General features: G+C 38.7%; 1 protein-coding gene across 7 annotated transcripts in view; it reads left to right on the top strand.

The window, feature by feature from the left end:
* Positions 1–490: 490 nt before the first annotated feature.
* Positions 491–23,393, top strand: part of ITGB6 (integrin subunit beta 6) — a 204,845-nt gene continuing 181,942 nt past the window's right edge. For 2 of the 7 annotated variants that reach the window (XM_069080064.1, XM_069080065.1), the window contains exon 1: positions 494–890. The gene's annotated coding sequence lies outside the window, so the exon portion shown is untranslated. Of the gene's footprint in view, positions 891–23,393 lie in introns of all 7 variants that reach the window. The other 5 variants (XM_069080069.1, XM_069080068.1, XM_069080067.1 and 2 more) reach the window with 5 other exon arrangements.

Below are 23,393 nucleotides of genomic sequence, written 5' to 3'. Positions count from 1 at the left end.
CTCTCTCTCTCTCTCTCTCTCTCTCTCTCTCTCTCTCTCTCTCTCTGCCCCCCCCTCTTTCCCTCTCTCCTGCAACCAACCATAATACAACTAATCCAATTTGGACCATAACATTTCTGGCACAGGTCTGTATACTGTCGGGTTATCTAATCAGTTTGCATTTGCATTTTCTCATTTAAGTTAATAAGACCCATTTAGGGGATAGGGACTTAACCCAAAAAGGGGCCAATGAAACAGGCTTATCTGAAAATGGACACAATCACCCAGCAGGAATGTGAATGCAGACATGCATAGAGTATGCACACCATCAGGCTTTGGATCAGTCCATATAATACAGCCAGTCTGTATTCCAGGACAACTCTCAAACTGGCCCAGTGCTATTTTGGGATATTAAAATTTGCATATGCTTATTTTGCCTGCTCCAGCAACCCTGACATTCGTTTTCCCACTGTTTGAATGTCTTTTAGAGTATGAACTTTATCCCCTATCTTTACTTATAGGATCCCTCCAGAAGAAGTGATACCCTGGCATAGTTCTGCCATTTGTCAGCCAAAAGTCTGGTTACACATTTGCTCGTCAATCTAAATCTAACCTATTCTCATACAAGCACTTGGTGCTTCATGTAAATCAACCAGACGTTCTGTCATTCACCAGTATCTCTCCAGAGTCTTCTAAATCCAAGTGCTTTTTATCCAATGTTTCATTTTATTTGTAGAAGGGAAATTTAAATGAATGCATTTTTTTCCTTCCCCCTGGACTGTTAATACCAGAACACTGTAAATCTGTTTATTACCACAACAAGGATAAATGATACGTCTGCCAAAGATTTTTGATAACGGGTGCAGTAATGCATTTCAGCACTTTCTGAAATTAAAGGTCTGTCCTGAAAGGTAAGTAGTATAATGCATGACTAACAAACTCAATACCCAAATTCTGGCTTTTAGTTTTTCTTGTCAGTATAATTTATAGTGACCAACAGAGGCTGTCTAAGTATGATCATAATCCAATTACTGCTCTCATGATATAGAAGTTAATATCTTAGGTAAGATACTAACCCTGGGTACTAGGAAAGGGCAGATCCCCTTGTTAACATAGCATGCTTTATTATGAAGATACTAAATGAAAGTTAATAAGGAACTTTTAAACATCTATAGTAAGAGGACCTGCTTTCTGTGTGAAATTTAATTATACTCAAGATGTTTCATAGAAGTGTAGGCTTAGTTTTTAGTGAAATCTTCTCTTTTTAAAGACATTTCAAGCTATTCTTTTATATCTTCTCCCTCTTTCTTTTATGCTAATGATCAGTTAGGCCTGTATATTTTCTTTACCCTTTTGACATTTCCAGTGACCAAAATTGAATGAGGAACGAGGGAATTTGGAGCACAAAGTTCAAATCCCAGTTTCTGCTGAGCTATGTATGACACTGGACTCGTCACCCAATTCCATGTGTTTCCCTATAGATATAAAATGGAGAACTTCATGGTAAACTAACTCATGGAAAGGTTGTGAAAGGGCAGAGGACCCTTGGATCTAAGATGATGACTTGATATTGTTCAAAGCATTGTACAATTGTTTGGGGAGCTAAAGAATCAGCAGGCTTACAAAAATAGCCCAATGTCTACTGGTACCTTAAGGCTACTGATCTATAGTAGGAAGAATGGATCTTTCCGGAGGAGTGGGAAATGAGAGCAAATGTGAGGTGATGGAAGGAGTTCTGAACCTGGCCTATGGGATTCACCAAACTCCGTTCAACCTCCATTTTTTCATCTGTAAATCAGGGCTAATGAAATTTGCCTTCTCCCCATCATGAGACTGTGATGAAAAAAGTATAGTCGAAACCCTGAAGAATAATTTTAAAATGTGACCATGAATTGTTAGGTTGTGGTTGTTTGGGTTTTTCGTGGGGTGGGGGTAGGATCTTTGGTATAGACCTATGATTTCATTGATTAAGGGCTCTTTCTCTAGTGAGAAAACTCCCTCTACCAATGCAGATCTGAGATTGTTCTGCAATTGATATTAGTGAGTTGCCTGGGACACTGAAAAATGAGGCAGTTTCCCCTGATCCACACTCCCAGTTTGTGTCATGGACAGAACTTTGAACCTACTTCTTCCCTACTGAGGCTATGACTTTCCATTTTCTGTGCCACTGGATCACATTGTATGTAAAAATACCTCGGCTAGGTCAGGATTTCAGCAGCAGATCTTGATGCCCTTTCTTATTCTGTGTCCTGGGACAGATCTTTGTTTAGCAGATAGTGCTTAGGGAGAAGGCAGCCCTTGTCAGTGAGAATTTGACAGAGAGTTTTTAAAGAATATGTTTTCCTTTCCTATTTGCTTTTTAGATGAAGGGCATGGCTGTTCTAGGAATCCCTCTGGGACTCAGTTTCACCGTGTGTAAAATGAGACTACATAATCTTGAAAGCTTCTACCATACTCTCAGCAGGTCTGTGCTGTGAGAAAATATGGGCATAATATGAAAACACCCAGGCACAATACAGAGATAAAAAATCTCTAAAGAAAATCTTGTGTTCTGTCTTAGTGAGAGCTGGAATTCATTTACCCTAAAAGCTCACACATGTGATCTGGACCCTCCCACTGTTAGCTTTGCTTCCTTTGCCTAACTCCCTCCCTCTAGTGTTTACCGTATGAAATACAGTGTCTGATGCAGCCTCTTCTTTCAATAACATGGCAAAGAACAGAAGGCAGGGACAATGAGTTGTTTTCAATTATGGTTGTCTGTGATCTGGGGGCTAGCCAGATGTTTTTGTCTGAACTCCAAATGAAAATGTCGGGTCAGAGACAACAGGCAATGTGGTGTCATGGAAAGAGTATTGGTTCTAGAAAGAACTCAAGTTAAAATCCTGGTTCTTCTATTAACAACTATGGGGAATCGTTGGTCCATTATCACAGATAGCATCATCACAGTTCTGGACCCTGGGCTATTGAAAATGGCCACCAGTCCCATTAAAAAATGGTTCACCATCTCTGACTATATGGCGAAAGCACTACTTTCTCCCTTCCTTGCTTACTAATAACATCTTTCTAGTGACTTTATAAGAGAAAAGGGATATTTTTCACAAAATGACATTTACAACATGTCACTCATACTTTTTCCAGGAAGGCAACATTGATACCTTGGATCCACCAAGTCATACTGAGGGATTCAAGGATTTTGGCTCCTAGGAAAAGTGATTAAAAAAAAAAGATTTAGCCATATGGTAAAACAATCACATTCTCAGCCCCAGGACATCTTAAAAGCAAAAGGTGCTGCCCTCTGTGAAATGTTTCTTGAATGTACCTTGCTCCATTTTCACTTAGAAGAAGAAAGTTTTCCCCCTATAATAGTAGTTTCTAATTCTGAAAATTAGATGTGACTTATTGTGATCACATCCTCCATGCACCTCAGTTTTCTCATCTATAAAATGAGAGGTTGGACTAGATAACTTCTGGGGTCTTTAGCAACTCTAAATCTATGAACCAGATTCAGGGAAAAGCATTTACATGTTGGGTACAATTTTAAAATTGTGATATCCCATGTATTGCTGTCCATCAAGTCTTTACTGAAGGACAACCTGACTCATGATGAAATAGAAGATTATGTGCCACACAGAGAAGAATTTCCTAGCATAAAAAATATGTACATGGAGAATAATTAACATGCATAATTAAAGAGTACCTTGCCACACACCCCCTTCCTCAAAGTGGCATTCTACCTAGTTGCCTACCTTTCCTTAGCTCCTATTTTTAAACTAAAATGTCCTCAAGAATCGCTTGAACAACAGATATTTGTTGTATTCCTATGATGTGCAATGCACCGTTGTGTTACTGTTGTTTGTTGTTATTCTCAGTAGTATCTGACTCTTTGTGACCCCATTTGAGGTTTTTGTGGCAAAGATACTAAAGTGGTTTGCCATTTCTTTCTCTAACTCATTTTGTAGATGAAGATACTAAGGCAAACAGGATCAAGTAATTTGCCCAGGGTCAGTCACCCAGCTAGTATAGGCCTCTGAAGCTGAATTTGAACTCAGCTCTTTCTGTCTCTAGGCCCTCTCCCTATCCACTATGCTATCTGTCCAGGGAGATCTAGCACATCCAGTGAGAGGGCTTGTTGAGTCCTTTTCAGGGCTGTTCATCCACCTTTGGTGTTTGCCTATCACCCAACTCTAATATGTGACTCCAAAAAGCTGTAGCAGACATAGAGGCCACACCCCAGTAAAACCATCTCAGCAGATGGGCTAAACCAGTCTGAGGCTAACGAACAAGCCTCAAACCCTTCAGCGAGTTGGGGGATATCTATTCCAAGCATGTGAAGACTTTCCCCATCATAAAATGGATGGATGAGAACAGTTTGTTCCAAAGTCCATGAAGGCTGAAGCAGGTACTGTGGGGTGCTTAGAGCTTGGTTAGACATAAAAGACACCATGGCCATCCTCTATGTTTTGGGTCATCACCAGTCATCCTGACTTTTGTCTTGCCACTGGACTTGACCGACTCTAAAAGAGAGAGCGAGGCTACCGATTTTGTGAAGCTGGCTCACTTAAATCCAATTCAAGCAAGACTCAAGACTCTGTGATATCACTGGTCCTCTTCAAAATGAAAGACAAATGACTATTTTGACTGGAAGGAAGTAAATCATCTCACCTACTGAATCAGGCAACAGAACAGAAATGCTAACCAGAAGCGAAGGCCACCCAGGAGTCAGACTTGTCAAAGTTGATGGCCAGAATGGAAGCCCCATTGAAATTGCCACTCCTGTCCATGAGTCCAACAAAAATAGAAGATAAAGTCTGGAAACAGAGATAGGGAGCCTGATTTTCCTAGAGCAGAAGTGCCCTAGAGAGTGTGTTGTCCAATCCACATGGGGCGGGGAAGATTAATGTCAGGGGCTCCTGAAGTTGTGGTAGATGTGACAAGGCATCTAATTTAAGTTGGCCTCTTCTCTAATAAACTCAGTACATAGCCTAAGCACTAAGCAAGGCTGTAGCTACAGCAAAGTCCCAACTTCAATCCACTGTTTAATCTGGTAACAATGTGAGGCCTTAAGGCAAGCTCAGCACAGCTTATATCCAGGAAAACACTTGTTTCCCAGCACATCATTCCCAGCCATTAAATCACTCTGGAGCCAAATACAACTTCATCACTGGGTTTATAAACTTACACCTATTCCAGGCTATTCAGGAAGCATAATTCCTATTCCAACATTGAGAAAAGCAATTGCCCATGCCATCCCATTCCCACACTCAATATAAACTGACCCAAAACTAAAGCCAAATCTGAACTAAAACTGAACTTCAACCCTTGGCCTGATTTATGAGGGATCTCATCCCAAGATATAAACCAGGATAATTTTTAAAACATGGTCTACAAAGAAGGGACCGTCAGATTTAGCTTGACAGTTAAACAGGTATGGTGTAGTGGAAAGAATGTGGCACTTCAAGTCCTGTGATCTGGGTTCAAGTTCTAATTGTGTCATGTCTCAGCTGAGGTTAACCGAAGTCCCTTAAACTTACTGGCCCTCAGTTTCCATTTCTGTCAAGTGAGAATGATGATAATACTATACCATTTCCTACTGGCCCTGTTTCCATTTCTGTCAAGTGAGAAGTGAGGAAATGCCTGTATCACTTCCTTTTATAGAGAATTGCCAGGAGGATCAAATGTGCCTTGCACACTTCTGCCTCTCTACACACCGTTTCTCTTGTTTCAGAATAGCACTTCATGCCCTTCACCCCTGCCTACCTAAAACTTACCTAGCTCCAGACCTACATCCTTCTCAATACAACTTCAGCTATCCTAAATCTGGAGATCTTTCACTTCCCTTAACATGTAGCTCTTAATAACTTATGTAGATCTCATGATTTATTTAAAGTTGGCAAACTACCTTCCTTACAATAGTCCTGTAAGATAGGTGGTAGAAGCAATATTATTCCCATTTTTCTGATGAGGAAACTAAAGTTCTGAATAATTGGGTGGCCTTTGAGGTAGGATTTGAACTCAATTATCCTGTTTCCAAGTTCAGTGTTCTACCAACTGGGCCACATAGTCTCTCACAATTAGCCTTTTCTACCATTCCTTGGACAATTAGTTCTATATGGTCTTCTATCATTAATTCTCTTTAGCATATCTAATTCATTGGCTAATAAATCCTGTCGAATACAAATGGCTGATTCATAAGTAATCATTTTATGCTAAACAAAGACAGCTGAAATTCATCACACATCTGTCCTTTGCAGTCATCTTAATCCCTTTAGTAAAGGGAAAGGGAAGAAGTAGGAAAAGATAAATGCTGAAGGACCCAGCAAGCAGCAACCACAGACACTCTTCCAGAAAAAAGAGGGGCACTCAGATTCAGTGAGGGAAAGTCAGTAAACCCTGAACTGGCCTTGTGTCCCCCTCCCCCCACCCTCCACTCCCATGCATAGAGCAGCAGCAGCCCTGTCTGCAGCCCTCCTGCAGCTGCCAAGGTCATTCTACACCTTTGTTCATGGACCTCACAACTAAGCCCTTCTGGAAAACCTGAAGGCTCTTTCTATCTTGCCCCCAAATGTCCTATTTCAATGCATGCAAAAAGGAGACAACCTATCATGAGTCAAGCCCTAACGATGTTAGTATTTCATACCAGTATTTCTGTCTAACAGAAACTCATTCTGGCTCTTTTCCACTCCTCTCTGCAGATCACAGTTATAAATCAGTTTGTATATTATGGAAGCTGCTTAAGGTTGCATCGGGTCTCAAGCAGACTGGAATGAAGTATCTTCAGCATAATTTAGAATATGCTTCTATGGGGAAAAGTCAATTTTGCTATTTAGGGCTGAAGCACAGTGCCAAGCTGAGCTTTAAATGTCAGACTTGGAACTGGGGCTTTTATAAACCCCAGAATACCTGCAGCATTAACCTGAAGTCCTTAGCTAGGCTCTCTCTTCTGACCTCTGAGCAGCCTCGGTCTCTAGGGGATCTGCTGAATCATAATACATTGGATTTGCATGATCCTTTTAACTCCTGAAAATGCTTTCACATGTTACACGCATCTTGTTTCATTTGATCTTTGCTGAATTGCCTGGGAGGAAAGCAGGGCAGGTTTTAGTCTTACCCTCTTTAATGATGGAGAAACTGAGGCATAAAATTTAAGTGACATCTAAAGTCACACAGCCATTACTAGGAAAGCCAGGACTGAGTCCTAGCCTCGTACTCATTCCAAAATCTTACCTACAGAATAATTAGAATGCAAAATCATTGGTCAATGGGGAGGGCTAGAGGTTGGAAGCTATTTAACAAAATTAAGGAACATTTATTTTTACCTACTAAGGAGGGAAGAAGGGCTGTGGTTTCTGAAAATGAGTCTAATGCAATCCTTGCCCTCAAGAAGTTTACAATCTGATAATCCAATAGAAGGCACAGTAATAAGCAGGACTCTTACAGTAATGCACCTCTGACAATGGTTGGCCCACCCTGAAGCCTATCTGCCAGCTTTGTCATGGCATTAACACCACCTACAAGCAGGTGCTGATCCAATGTTATTTGGGGGGATTATTTTTTTGAGGGGAAGGCAGGGCAACTGGGGTTGTGACTTGCCCAAGGTCATATAGCTAGTAAGTGTAGTGTCATTTGAACTCAGATCCTCCTGACTCCAGGGCTGGTGCTCTACTCATTGCATCACCTAGCTGCCCCTCTGATCTCAAATTATTTTATGAGGATGAGAACATAGTCCACAGGGCTGATACATCAGTGAAAGAAAAGCTACATGAAAAGTGGGGAGGTGAGAGGACAGTCTAGCATGACAGAAAAGAGCTGACGTGCCTGTATCTGGGACTCTGGTTTTCACTGCATTACCACACTCGAAATCTGAAGTTTGTGCCTGAGGACCTGTACCGGGCCTGCCCTGCCTCTGGTGCCCACTAATGCTGCCTCAGTAGCAGCCAGGCCGGGTCATTGTTGAATTATACACCAATGCTCCCTCCTGTGGCACTCACTACGATGTCTAACCCACCTGGACTAACTCATAAAGCTGTGGTGAAGTTACATCAGGACAAGGAAGGGTCAGAAAGCACACTGTGCAGCAGAGAGCCGCATAAATGCAAGGTGCTTCAGTTAACAGAATGATTGATCCCTTCAGGTATTCCAGCCTTCATTGACATGAGGAAGGAGAACTTGGGAAACAAAAGCAGGTCTCCTACACAGCAAGACAAAGCCCTAACTCTGGGCTCAGGCGGTACTAAGTTCTTTGTACCAGAAGCTACAGAGGGAGTAAACACAATGAGTAATGTTTAACTCCATCACAATGTTTGCTTTAATTATTAACATTTGGCAGCCAAATGAAACAATGGGCCCACCATAAGCTGCTCCTGGAAAAGAAGAAGAACTAGAGGCTGTACCTTTTTTGAAATGTGTGAAGGAGAGCCTGCTTAGGGGGAGAATGACTGTGCAGACATATGGATATGCAAACCTTCCCCTCTGTTCTTGCCTGCTCTCCCATGTATGCACACACACACCTCTAACACATATAAACATATATGTATACACTCATATACACAGACAACATAAATACAGTGTGCTATTCACCCCATTGTACATATTCACACCTTCATACAAGCCCAACATATGTAAATATACATGCCACTATATATACACCTTTCATGCACATCTAAAATATATTCCTTTTTTTGTCTTTTTGGAGGAGGTAAGGCAGGGCAATCGGGGTTTTCCAAGTAAAGTTTCCTTACTTGGAGCTCTTTATGCTAGATAGGGCTACCAGTCTGACTTAAAAATGTGTAAAACATTTCATTCAAAACTAGTGTCTGCAACCCATAAACCTGGATGTGGGGATTGTGCACTCACTTGAGCAACCTGGAGGCAAGCTTAGTGGATCATTAAGCAGTTCCCCTTTCCATCCTGTGAACATTTTCCAATAATCTAGTTGGCCCCTAGGAGGAGCCATTAAAGCTCATTAACAATTTTCTAGACACAAGGTGTTGCTTTGTTGTGATTAATTCTAGGTCAGAGAGAGAAAGCCTCTTTCATTATGATTTTTAAAAATTTGTTTTTCAAGCTTTTAGTGTTACAGCAGGAAGTGCAGGCAAAATGCTGAATTTGTGTTGCATATCTTTCACAACTACAAATAGAACATTTTAATTTATAAAGAATAAGGAAAGCCTAAAGAGAAATCCTCTTTGATTTTGAATAAAGCAGAACAATTCAGACACAACAGTAGCAAAGCATTCTGGGGTATGGAAGGTTCCAGGCTGTTTCTTCATTAATTAGGGAGAAGCAAAAGTTCTGATGTTTAATTATGTGCAGACACTGTGCTCTGTAAAAGGAGATGCCAGCCCCCTCTTCCCCACACACACATACCTCCAGCTGCAGCTATGCCTGATGATTAAACCAAGCTGCAGTTTGCAAAATCCAGGCTAGTAAATGAAGTGCGAGACAGCTGGGCATTCACTTGTCCAGACCGAGAAGCTCATAGTTCTAATCTAGGCCCACAGTTCTGGGTCAACTTATTGCACTCCACAACACAAAGACCCCAAAATGTGCCTCCAATTAGTTCACCTTGGATAATAACTACTTTTATAAGCCCTTACTGCAATCAATATAGCTGAATCTTCCTACGTCAACATCATTTGCCACATTATATTTTGATAAGAAGAGTGTATGTAGGGAAGAGAACAAGACTTCGTTGTGAGTTGATTTTAATTACTATTGCTCATTTAATCAATTCTCCTAACATCCTTGGGTGTTATGCATAGCACCAACACAAGACTATTAACCAACTAAATACTATAGTCCCAGTGACTGGCATTATTATTCTTCTCTCCTTCTCTTCCTCCAGTGCTCAGCTCTCCTTTGGTAAAGATTAAATAGCAGGTTCAAGTTACATGTATCCCATTCAACTTTGAAAAGACACAACTACTTAAATTTGAAGTAGAAGGCAATATTTAGCTTGTTCCCCTACCCATTCCATTCTTTAATAGATGAGGCAGGAATCAAAAGTCAAATAGCAAAGTATTTAATTGAGGCAGGAGACCACAGGAGAAAGTCAGGCAATGATGACTCATTCTCAACCAACTAGACACAAATTGGTATGATATTCCACAGATTCACATGCCGGTGGGGAAGGAAGTCTATTCCTCCAAACCTCATGTTTGGAAATAGGACCATGACCTGAACACCATTTGTCTTGGGTTTGTGGCTGGAAAACTTTTCTTGACTGAGTTTGCATATATATGCCTCTAGCATTTTTCTTGGCATGTTCTGGAAACTTCTCCACTTCTCAGGTCTACCCTGCATCTGGTCCCTCCTCTGTCAAACTAAGGAGGTGCTTTGTCCCTCCATTGTTCTAGCATTCTCTATTGCTCTTGGCCTAGCAATATTCTGTTGGAGTACCCCCTTTTGGTGCAGCTCTCAGTCGTGTCTCCAACATGGTTACTTCTCTCTTGGCTTCTTAGATGCTTTCTGCTTTTGCCGCCTCAGGAAAATGTCCTATTTTAGAGAGACCAGCTGGACCATATTCTTCAGGCTAGTTAATGAATCTAAAGTTTATAATAAAACAGACCCATAGCCTCTGACCAATGGCTCATAAAAGAGCCTCTAAGTCAGCCATAAGACTTTTCTTACTCATGTCTCTCTGCACAATGATTGCAATCCTTATTCTTGCCTAAGTAAAAGTGTGTGAATTACATTCACTTCGTCCCTGCCTTAAGGTACAGGTGACATATTGTATACCATACAAGGTTAGCACCTCCTGCTGGGCATCTTCGAGGTAGGGAATAACATTTGCATCTTTTTTTCTTTATTCTTTCAAAGGGTGGTCCCCTGGTAATCAGCTCTTAGCCTGAAAATTACCTTGAAGCCCTGATAAGCATACAGAAAACACTAGAAGCCCTAGAGGGAAATGCCTGGCATTCTTATAATCACCACAGAGTTACCTGCTGCTTTCATATCCAACTCTGGGTCTTGTTTCAGTGGCCTTAGGAAAGAGAAGACAGAAAAGGAAAGAAGGAACCCCAGGATCCCAGAGTTAAAAAGGTCCTCAGAGGCCATGTAGTCCAATGTATGCCTGATTAAGAATCACCTGTACAACACTCCCTTAAAACGATTGGTCAGCCTCTTTTTGAAGATGTTTCCCAAGGTAGCCTAATCCACTTTTGGAATTTTTTCCTTGAATAATTGTAATTTTTTTTCTTGAATTGTCTAAACTTTGTTCATTATAACTTATGTCCATTATTTCTGTCTGGGTCTAAGGACACTCATTCTTTTACTATGGCCTTTCAAATACCTGAAGACAGTTATCATTGCCCCTAGACATCTCTTTTATAGGCTAAACATCTTCAGTTACATGAACTAATCATCCTATAGCAGAGATAGATTAGAGTATCAGCTATGAGTGAATGAATGAAGCATTTATTAAACACTTACTATGTACAAAATACAGTGCTTAATGCCAGGGGAATACAAATAGAAAAGTAAGCATTTCTGCTCTCAAGGAACTCACATTATTTCTTTTTAACTTATGGAATAAAACAAGGATTTCCATAACATAGATTATACATGAACAATTATATCAGTTTCTAATGTCAAACCATTTGACAGTGCCAGGGATTTTGACAGAAAGAGCTTTCTTTTCTGGGTCTTTGGTGGCTATCAGTGGAGCATCTGAAGGAGCAATGACCAGGCTCCATCTCCACAGGAGCTGCTTCCCAGCACAATGACTGAGGGGGCTGGGCTGGAAGCATCGCTGCTCCCAAGGCTTCTGATTCAAGGGACTAGCTGCCTCCATTAGGATCTGAGGAGAGACGACAGAGAAGGGGGTGGTGATGGCTTAATGCCACCACTATTGTCTCCTGTCTCTCCTTCAGTGTGACTAGCTTGCCTACCCTGTGCATGACCTTTGGTGGAGTTGTCTGGCCCTTCTCCACAGGAGCTGCTTGCTGGATAGCAGCTGTGAGGGCTGGTCTGGAAGCAGGATCCTTGGTCTAGGAGGGTGCTACCACTCCCAGGGCACCTGTAGCTATTGGAATACTGGTGGCAGTTGGTCAAAAAGGTAGATCCCTTCTTCAATGATTTCTCCTATAAGAGATGGCTGTGGAGGCTGGGTTGAAAGCAAGTCTGGTGGGCTTGGAGACGCTGCAATTCTCTCTTGAGCTCATGGTCCTTGTCTGCCTTCATCAGGGTCTGAGGGCAGAGGCGGTCAGTTTGGTGATGAAGGCTTACTTTTGCCGGCATATGCTGCTTCTTTTCTCTGCCTCTAGATACATTGATGCATTCAGCCTTGTGGCACGATTTCAAGGCAGAACCTTCATTGTCCTGGTTATCCTCCTCTGCATGATCTCCATTTTATTAAGATTATTCCTAAAATATGGTGCCCCAAACTGAACACAATATTCCAAGTGTGGTTTAACCAGGTCAGATAACAATTTTGGCTGATATGCTAATCGTACAATCGACTAAAACCCCAAATATTTTTCAGATACATTACTATCTAATCATGTATTCATTTTATATTTGTGAAGTTGAATTTTTAAAAACAGAAGTATATAACTTTTTACTTATTCCATTAAAATTCATCCTATTAGATTTGGCCCAATGTTCCAGCCTGCTGAGGCTTTTGGACACTGACTACACGTTTGCTATCCTTCCCAGCTTTACATCATCTGCAAATTTGTAAACTTGTCATCATCTATGTCTTCATCTAAATAATTGATAAAAATGCATCATAGCACAGAGCCCAGCACAAATCCCTAGGGCACTCCACTAGAAACTTCCCTCTGAGTTGACATTAACTCATTGGTGACTACTTTTTGCTGGCTTCAGAAGTGGTTGAATGACCAGACTCAAATTATTATATCGTATTTACAAATCTCTCCTTCTTTCTCATAAGAATAGCATTGAAGACTTTACAAAATGCTTTGCTAAAATCTAAAAAACCGTAACTATAGGATTCCCTTGATCTCTATCAGGCCAAAAACAATGTCAAAAAAGTAAACGAGGTTCATCCAGCATTAGCCCTTCTTTATATTGGCTCTTTACAATCACTACCTTTTTGAAATGTTCATTCCTTTCATAGAATATTTTTAAAATTTGCCAAAAATCAGAATCAAACTCACGAATCTATAGTTTTCTCTCTGTTCTCTTTTGTGATAATCAGTATCCTTATATATTTCCAGCTCCACAGTATTCCGAATCCAGTTCTTCTGACTCAAATTCAGCACATCCAATGTCAGTGTCAATAGTTTACATTTATATAGCACTTTCAGAAAGTGGAGCTTATATTTTTTTGATATTACATCACTTACATTTTCCAACACATCTTTTCCCCTTTCACCTCACAGTAATCCCTTACAACAAAGATTAAAAAAAGATTTTTAAAGAACCAGTTCCAAAAAACTAATGACCACATCAACCAAGTCTGACAGCACATGTAGCAGTCTACTGATAGCTCCTCAACACTGCAAAAAAAAAAGAAAGAGAAGGACTTTCTCATCCCTTTTCTTTGTGCCCAAGTTTGAATTTGAATTCCACAACATTGACATTTTGATGGTTTTGTTGTTCTATTTTCATTCTTGAAGTCGTTGTGCATATTATTTTCCTCATTCAGCTCATTTCACTTTGTATCAAACATATGTCTCTGTAGTCAACATATTCAATGTTTCTTGCAGAATAGTAATATTCTCTTACATTCATCTACCATAATTTGTTTAGCCACATATGTGGCAGTTTAAAGTTGGCAAAATGCTTGATGTACATTATTTCATTTTCTCCCTACAAAATTCATATGAGAGATGTTATTCCCATTTTACAAATGATAAAACAAAGGTTGAATGTTTTCCCCATAGTCAGACAGCGAGTAAGTGAAGGAGGTGAGATTTGAACCCAGCTCTCCCTGAATCAAAATACACACTCTCCATTATGCTACTCTATCTCACAAAGTCTTTGCCCCCCTACTCACACTTCCCTACTGGCTCCTTCCTTTGTTCCTATCTAATTTCATTTCTCCTCATTCACCAAATATAAGAGGAAGGCATGGAGAGGCTGTGATGTGGGGAGGATGCACAGGGAGGAAAGGACAGATTAGTTAAAGTGCTGAGGATTAAGACATATCACAAGCTTTTTTTTCTCTCTAAAAGAATTGATATTGTGTCCAAATAGGTTAGCTTGCAGGAACTTTTTGTGATAATGGAATCATTTATCTTTGCTCTAATGCCATAAGACCTTCAGGCTCCAAGTCCATTACTCTTTCCACAATTGCACATTTCCTCCAACAACCCCATTCACCATGATCTGCTCCTCCAGATCTAGGTAAATTGATCCCTTAAAAATTTTTCATAGTTGGCACCGAACTTCTATTAGGATTTCAAATGAAAATCTTCAAAACAGAAAGAAATGAATGCTGCATTCCCATGTTTGAAATTAATAGATAAGAGTCTGAATAAATAAGATTTCTAGATATATAGGAAGCAGGAAAACAGTACAGTGATTTTAGTTTCCTATTTAATAAGTATTAATTAAGTGCCTTCTGTATTGAGTACACTCCACCAGATACTAAGGGAAATATGAGTTTGAGTTTAAGGCATGTTCCCTGTCTTCAGGAAACTTAAAGTCCAATAGGAATGTCTTTCAACAACACCATAACTGGGGTTGGAAAATGAGGTCTTTCTCCTGGGGGAACCAAAATGTAAAAGATGCAAAAAATTAATGACATGTACTCCTATGGAAACACTGGAGGGAGGGAATGTCTCACCTTTCTTTCTAATATTGATGAAATCACAGGTTCAGTAAAAACAAAACAAGTCTATTAACAATGTAGAAACATTCACTTATTAACTAGAGTTTTGCAACATGTTTTGTTGTTTTGGGGGAGGAGGGTTGAGTTTGTTCTTCTGCAGACCTTCAGTAATGCCAATTTCTTTTTTTTTTTTTTTTTAACAATCCGGGTTAAGTAACTTGCTCAAGGTTACACGGCCAGTTATTTCTGGGTGTGGTGCTAAGTATCTGAGCCCGGATTTGATCCCCATCCTGACACTGAGGCCAGTGCTCTTACTCGCTGTGCTACCTGGCCGCCCTACTAATGGTAATTTCATAAGGTGTAGGAAAATCCTAGGTAGGAATTTCTATCAGTGCAGCTCAGCAACATATCTGTAACTTAACCCCTTTGCATTTGTCCTTCGTTTTAGAAGAGGATCATGACATCAAGGAGATGATGACATAACTTACAACTGACATTTATTTGAGTGAGGGAAGGCTGTGTAAAGTCACCAGCCTCACTTTCTCCTCCAGAGCCATCTGTATCCAGTGACCAGATATCCATCAAGATGACTGCAGATGGCTCAGGATGCAGTGGGAGACCCTGTCTCTTTTAGTCTAAGGCCTTTTTAGGTACTCACCTAGAACAGTCTATATATATGAACAGTCTTCTTGACTGAAGCTATCCATTATACCTTGCTGCCTCTCTGTTCCTAGAATATTTTGTTAAAATAAGAAGGTACCAGCTCTCTTGTATAGCAATCATAGATTTAGAGCTGGAACAGGGCACTCTGAGGCCATCTAGTCCCTTTTTTTAATGAATGAGGAAACTGGACCACATAAGTTAATTGACTTGTCCAAGATCACACAGATAGCAAATGACAGGGCTAGGAATCAAATCAAACTTTACTGACTCCAAATCCTTCACTCTTTCCAATGCCCCCAAATCTCACTTTCACTCACACCCAACTGTGAGCCACTATCATAACTAACCCTCTTCAACAGAACTGGCCTTACCTACTTATATTATTTTCCCATCATGAATGGCAAAGTTGGTTCAAAGGCCCCTTTCAAATTTCTTACCCTGGATTTATTCTCTGCTGCTTTTTGCCCCAGAAGCCAAAATTAGGCCTCTGCTTTTGAGAATGACTGAAATGTCCTCAAAAATGCTAATCAGATTGAACTTTGGAGTAAAATATTCTCCTAATTTGCCAACTAATCTTAAATAAAACCTTAGATGTTTTTGAAGTCTGAGTATTGTGGAGTTTAGTTCACATTCTCATTTGCCGTTAATAGGCTAGAGGGGACAATCTGGACCAGTTGGTGGATCTCTGATACATCACTTTCTTGGAAGTTTAATCCATATCACTTTAGATCTAAAGTTGAACCACAGCCCTAGATGCCTGCCTGGCATTCCTGAGAAGCACTAGGCTGAAGTTATAAGTGTTAGGACAATACTGCCCTTCACCCAAAGTACACAGGTTGCTTTAAACAGTTCTAGTTTGATATTTGCTGATGTAAAAGCCCTTTGACCATTTCACAATCCATTTCTTTCAAGTGTTTAGAATTTCCCTGAAGAACATCTAAGGTTTTAAGATTCAGCCCAAAGTCATGGGAATATTTTGCTCTCTAATGTTACAAAACTTATTCTGATCGGCATTTTAGAAATTATTTAAGTTGGTGTGAAATGTATTTGTTAAGTATACTTTGCTACACATTTTCTGAACATTTAAGTACAGGTTTTAGGAAGTGTCCTCTGGGGGCTAGATGGTAATATGCCTTGTTCTCCAAAAGCTTATGTTCTAACTTGACATGGAAATATTTATTCACATACAATAGCCTCCGTTTAAAAAGACTATAGGAACACAGATAAAAAGCTGGAAGCAACCTCAGAGATTATTTAGTCCAACCCTCTCATTTAATTTTTTTTAAAAAAGGATTAGTGACAGTTTTCATCTTTATATCTCTACTGCTTCTGAATATATACCTCTCCTCTCTGCTACCCAATAAGGCTTCCATTGTAACAATGACAAAACAAAACAAAACACAGGGGGTTTTTTTGTGTATGCAAAAATCACCAACACATCAACTGTATCTGAAAGTGTATGTCACATGTCACACCCATAGTGCCTCCAAACAAAAGGAGGGAGGTGCATTTCCTCATGTCTTCTCCAAGGATAATCTTGGGCAGTTTAATTACATAGCGTTCAGTTTTATTTTAGTGTTCTTTTTCTTTACATTGTTGTAGTCATTGTATATATCATTTTCTTGGTGCTGTTCATTTCATTCATCAATTTGTGCAGGTTTTCTCATTCTTCATTTTTATTATTTCTTATAATTCAGTAATATTTCATTACATTCTCATATCACAATTTGTTTAACCATTGCCTAACTGATAGGTACTTATTTGTTTCTAGTCCTGATACCATAGCAAGTGTTGCTATGATTATTTTAATATGTATGGGACCTTTCTTCTTTCCTTGACACCTTGAGGTATATTATGCCTAGTAGTGAGATCTCTGGCTCAAGTGGTATAGATGCTCTGGGAACTTTTTTTGTGTGTGCATATTTCCAAATTGTTCGATGGAACAATTGGACCAATTCACAACTTCACTAACAGTGTATTAGTGGGCCTGTCTTGCATATTGTCCTATTCTTCATCTTTTTCCCATTTGATCTGAAGTCTCCTCTCTGGCTCCATGCCCTCCCACTCTTATGGGTGCCAGTTACCCTACATTGGAGACACAGTTTTAAAGCCTGCGTTCTTTAGTTTGGGTTTGATGTTGGGATGAAATGAGGCACTGATGAGTCACTGAACATTTAACAAAGGAAGTTTACTTTGCCCTAATACAGCAAGGATACAAGGGATGTGACTTCCCTCATCTCCATCTGAAAATGCATCTGGTCAGTCAGTCATCGGGGCATGGTGACTTGCCTGGTCTTGGGCACTCATCAAGTCTGAGAGGCTCTTAACCCACATGGCTGGGGCTTTTTGTTGTCCTGAAGCCAGGAAACTATGCCAGGGAAGCTGGAGTTATTCTGTTTTGAGGGGAAGAAGAGGTTTTCACCAAGAAACCACTAGGAAGGCTGGGGCTGAAGGAAGTTGTGTAGGGGATTGTGTATGGGGAGGGATGTATGTCAGAGAAATGGCAGCTGCGTTGGAAGTTGCTGTTCTAACACCCCACACACCCAGAAGTTCTGATTCCCTCTGTGAAGAATAAAAAACCCCAAGAGATAGAGTTTCTGAGTAATCAGTTTATTAGTTAGGCTAGCCAGCAATCAATAAATTAATGGTCAGGGGTTTCTTTTGGTAACCAAAGACAAACCCATAGAGTGCATGAAAGCCTTAGATATTTTTTTGAAAGGGAATGCCAAATGTTTAAAAAAAATGATTTTAAGGGGTGGCTAGATGGCACTGTGAATAGAGCATCAGCCCTGGAGTCAGGAGGACCTGATTTCAAATCCAGCCTCAGACACTTAACACACTCACACACACAAAAACTAGCCATGTGACGTTGGGCAAGTCACTTATCCCCAATTGCCCTACCTTCCCCCCTCCAAAAAGCAAAAACAAAATTTGATTTTACATGGAATTGGAGAAAAATAAAATACTAAGAAAAAATTAAAATTAAAAACGATTTTTTAAAAAGAAAAGGAATGCCCCTGACAATTGAAAATCAACCCTGATTAGTAGACATTTCATGAAGAGGTCTTCAGCAACTCCTGCTGAGAAAATGGCTTCATCATGAGACTCAGCCACCTCCAACCATTTGGACAGGGGAATCCATCTCCATCCAGATGACTCTGGTTTTCTGCTTCATAAACTGGGTCACCCTAAACTCTAATGGAGGGGTATGAGCACAGGGGCTCTTTTCCCTGGAGTAAGAACTCACCCAAACTGGATTCTGTTACACCCTACATAGAAGTTAAGTCTTTCTATCTTCCTTCTGCCTTTTTTATGCAGCATTTCCTTCTGTAATTTAGATACACACAGAAAAAAAAATGATTTACCTATAGAAGAGGTATGATGAGATTTACTCCATGATATTTCAAGCCTGCTCTTCTACCATCATTTCTATCACCTTTGTATTTTAAACGAGGGTATATACTTCTGAGGTGGCAGCAAGGTGGCTCAGTAGATAGAACCCTGTGCAGGGAGTCAGGAAGATCTGAACTCAAATCCATCCTCAGATGCTTACTAACTATGTGACCCTGGGCAAGTCACTTAATTAATTTGTTTACCTTAATCCATAGAGACGAAAATAGCAAATTATTCCAGTATTTTGGCCAAGAAAGACCCATGGACAGTACTGGTGTGATATGATTCATGGGTCACTAAGAATCAGACACAACAAATGTACTTCTGTGTACTTTTGCAAAGAAACCTTTTAACAAACCATTAGATCTTTCCATAGTCTCCCTGTTGTTATTTTTTTGTTGTTGTTATTGTTGTTAACATTTGGGGTACCCTTTTCTTTATAGTTTTTCTCCTTTTTTTCTAGGGTAATTTATATCATTCCTTGTGCCATCCATTGTTGATGTATTTGTCATTCATAAACTTTTTTTATCTCAGTTTTAGTAAACCAATGGTTTGCTCAGCTCTGGTTTTCTTCCTAGGAATGTTCCAATTACCTTTTTCTTGAATCTCTCTTTTTTTCATTGTTAGGCTCATATTTCAAAAGCATGTCACTTTAGATGCATTTTGAGCCCTTTTGTCTTTTGGAATACAATATTCAATTCCCTTTATTGGTTTGCGATGGGTGGGTGTAGAATAATTTTGTGTTATTCCAATTTCCCTTGGTCATTTGGAAAATTTGTTGTTTGTCTTTGGAATCATAAAATCTAACCTTTATGTTTCTTCAAGTTTTTAGCATAAGTTTGTTTTTCTTTTGTTTTTCCCGGAAGAAATCTGTGGATTCTTTCAGGTGGCAGTTTGTTGTCTATGTTTAGAAGTTCTGGACAGATTTCTTGTATTATGCCTTGTATTACAGTGTTCAGGTTTTTGTTTGTTGTTTTTTTTAACTTGTTATGTTCTTCTGTTTGAGGAAGATTGGCTTTATTTATTTCTTCCTGCTACTCTACTAAGTTACTCCCACCCCTTGGGAACTCAAATTTTCACTGGTCTTAGTATCTACCCTAAATAATTTCAACAGGATCAGAACTGGACACAATTGGATGATTGTAGAGCCATGCATGAGCAGCTTTCCAGAAGAATGCTACTGTAAACAGGTTTTAAGATTCTGATTGCACAGTATAGTGAACACCCTATTTATTCCATAACAAATTAAAGCAAAACATTCACAGAAAATCAAGGTACAGTATTCACAATATTACAACTTATCACAGAAAATCACAATATAGTATATCCACAGCAGCTAATCACAGAGGTTTGATTAGTTACTAAGTGCTAAGCAACTGCTTACTTGCCAATACAAAAAGGGGTCTTCAAATTACCATTATAATGACAGTCTCTTTTTCTTTAGACTTGGTACAACCACATACATTCTTGGACCCTGCTCCAGTTCCCTCTGTAGGTCAGTATAAGCATCACTGAAGCACAGAGTACTTTTAGGCTGCTGTTCCAGCCAGAGAGAGCTTTTGGCTTTTGATTTTCCATAGTGATAGTTGTAGGGGGAGGAGGAAAGTTGAGTTCTATTGTGAGCACATGTATTTGCTTGTGCAGACCTGTCAGATGTGGAGGTTGGTGGGAAAAGGGGTGCAGAATGAGTCTGTTAGGAATTAGGGATTAACCTTCTCTGGTGTTAGTTCATTGGTTGTTACCTCATTTGTTTTCTTGATGTCTTAGGTGAAATTGCTACATCTCTTACTCATAATTATCATTTTGGAGAAGTTTGAGAAGTTGCAAGTATCAGAGCAAGTACCTAGTTTACATCTTGTGGGTCACATTACAGAGAATATGAGTGTGTATGTATATGTATATATATATATACATGTGTGTGTATGTGTGTATGTTGTATGTATACACATGTATACATTCACATCTTATATGTACATAGTTATTTTCAATTAGTCTCCCCATGTGAGCTTCTTGAGGGCAGGAATAATGTTTTTTCCCTTCTTTGTATCTATAGCACTTAGAATAGTGCCTGCCACATAGTAAGCATTTAATAAACACTATTAAATAATAAATTTCTTAAATAAATTTAATAAATAAAAAAGCTTAATGAAAGCTTTAATGAATGACTGATTAACTGACGCAGATTTTTTTAAATTGATGACAAAATGAATTATGGTATAGACACTTAAAATCCAGAGAAAATACATTTTTATATCTTTTCCATCGAGAATTTTTAAAACTTTTATTAATATTTTTTGTTTTTATATTATATTACAGATTACTCCTATTTCATAAGTCACTTTTAATAAAGTAAACCAATTAAGTAAAACTAATATAATAACACAGTGATTTCATCTGAAAGTGCATGCAACATTTCACATCTGTAAAAAACCTTCTACTTCTCTGTTTTGTAAAAATTAAGAGAAATCTGTTTACTCTCCCTACCAAAATCACCCTATTAAAAAAAATAAAAACAAATTTATTGTGATAAATATGCATAGCCAAGCAAATCAAATTCCCTCAATGGCAGTATATGAAAATGCATATATCTCATTTTGCACTCTAATTCTGTCAAATCTCTGTAATGGATAATATCATTGGACATAAAAACCTTGCAAACAAATTCAAAAAAGCAAAAATAATATACACATACTTTACTGATCACAATGCAATAAAAATTATTTTAAAGGGCTGTTTTTAAAAAGTTTTAAAATCAACTAGAATATAAACATTTTTTTATAAGCAATCAGGGTTAAGTAACTTGCTCAAGGTTACACAGCCAATTATTTCTGGGTGTGGTGCTAAGTATCTGAGCCCAGATTTGATCCCCAGGTCATCCCGACACTGGAGCTGGTGCTCTTACTTGCTGTGCCACCTGGCTGCCCCGAAGACAGATGGATTTTTTTTTTAAAGCAATTGGGGTTAAGTAACTTGCTCAAGGTTACACAGCCAGGAGTTTCCGGGTGGGTGCTAAGTGTCTGAGCCCAGAAAATCTAAACATTTTCATCCTAAAGAATTGTAAGATCAAAAAACAAATCATAGAAACAATAGATAATTTCATTACAGACAATGACAACAATGGAAAAATATTCCCATATTTTGAGGATGTAACCAAAACATCCTGAGAGGAAAATTTCTATTCCTAAACATGCTTATTGTCAAAAAAGAGAAAGAACAGATCAGTGAACTGGGAATGCAACTAGAAATTCTGAAAATTAAATAAGAAATTAACAAAAAAAATTTAAAACTGAGTTAATAAATAAAATTGGGAGCTGCTTGTTTTGGGAAAGAAACAAAAAAATTGGGTAAACCAATAGATGATTTTATTAACAAGGAGAAAGAGGGGGAGGCTGGGTGGCACAGTGAATAGAGTACCAGCCCTGGAGGCAGGAGGACCTGGGTTCAAATCTGACCTCAGACACTTAACACAAAACTAGCCATGTGACCTTGGGCAAGTCAACCCCAATTTCCCTACCTTCCCCCTTCCAAAAAGAAAAAAAAAGAGGAGAAAAAGGGAAAAAATATGAGTATCAACAATTAAATAGGAGAATTCACAAGTGAAGAAGAAATAAAAGATATTTTTAGACACTATTTTATCCAGCTGTGTGACAATAAAAACAGCAACATAAATGAAATAGATGCATGTTTAAAAAAATATTAAATACGCAAATTAACAGAACAAGATAGCAAAATTTTCAATGACCTAATCTTCAGAGGAAGAAATTGAACAAACCATAAAAGAATTTCATGAGGAAAAACCCTAAAGAAGCAGATGAATTCAAAGTAAATTTTGCCAAACATTTAAGGAACAATTAATTCTACTATTATAGAATTTTTTTGCAAAAATACCAAAAGAAAGGAACCTACCAAATTCTTTCTATGATGCAGAAATTATCTCAATACATAAACCAGGGAAATTCAAAGCAGAAACAGAAAACTATAGACTACTATCCCTAATGAATATTCATGCAAAATTTTTAAATAAAATATTAGCAAAGAGACTAAAACAACATGTCACAGAAATTACACACCATGACCAGTATGAATTTATAGCAGAGATACAGAAATGAATTGATCTTTCTTCAAAATAATAAATAGTATATATCTAAAACCAAGAGCTACTATTATTTTTAATGGAGATAAACTAGAATCCTTCCTAATAAATTCAAAGGTCAAACAAGGATGCCCACTATTACCACTTCTATTTGACTAGAAATGTCCACAATAGCAATAAGGCAAGAAAAAAGGAAATAAAGGGAATAAGTATAGGCAAAAAAAAAAATTCTCACCTTTTGTAGATGATATAATAGTGTACTTAAAGAACCCTAAAGAACAAAATAGAAATTAATTGAAATAATTAATAACCATAAAAATTGAAGGATATAAAATAAATCTGCACAAATCATCAGCATTTCTACTATGACAGCAGTAAAACCAAGCAAGAAAAATTTCATTTAAAATTATTATAAAACATGTAAAATACTTAGGAGTCTATCTTCCAAAATACACAAAAGAACTATATAGATACAACTATGAACCTCTGAAATTTTTACAGAAATATAGACAGATCTAAATAATTGGA

The sequence above is a fragment of the Petaurus breviceps genome, unplaced genomic scaffold, assembly GCF_028583685.1.
Source record: "Petaurus breviceps papuanus isolate PSGF00001 unplaced genomic scaffold, PetGlider_PUasm1.0 91133, whole genome shotgun sequence".
In the NCBI taxonomy this organism is placed as follows: Eukaryota; Metazoa; Chordata; class Mammalia; order Diprotodontia; family Petauridae; genus Petaurus; species Petaurus breviceps.
Note: the sequence above shows the minus strand (reverse complement) of the source record. Positions and strands in the feature narration are given on the sequence as shown.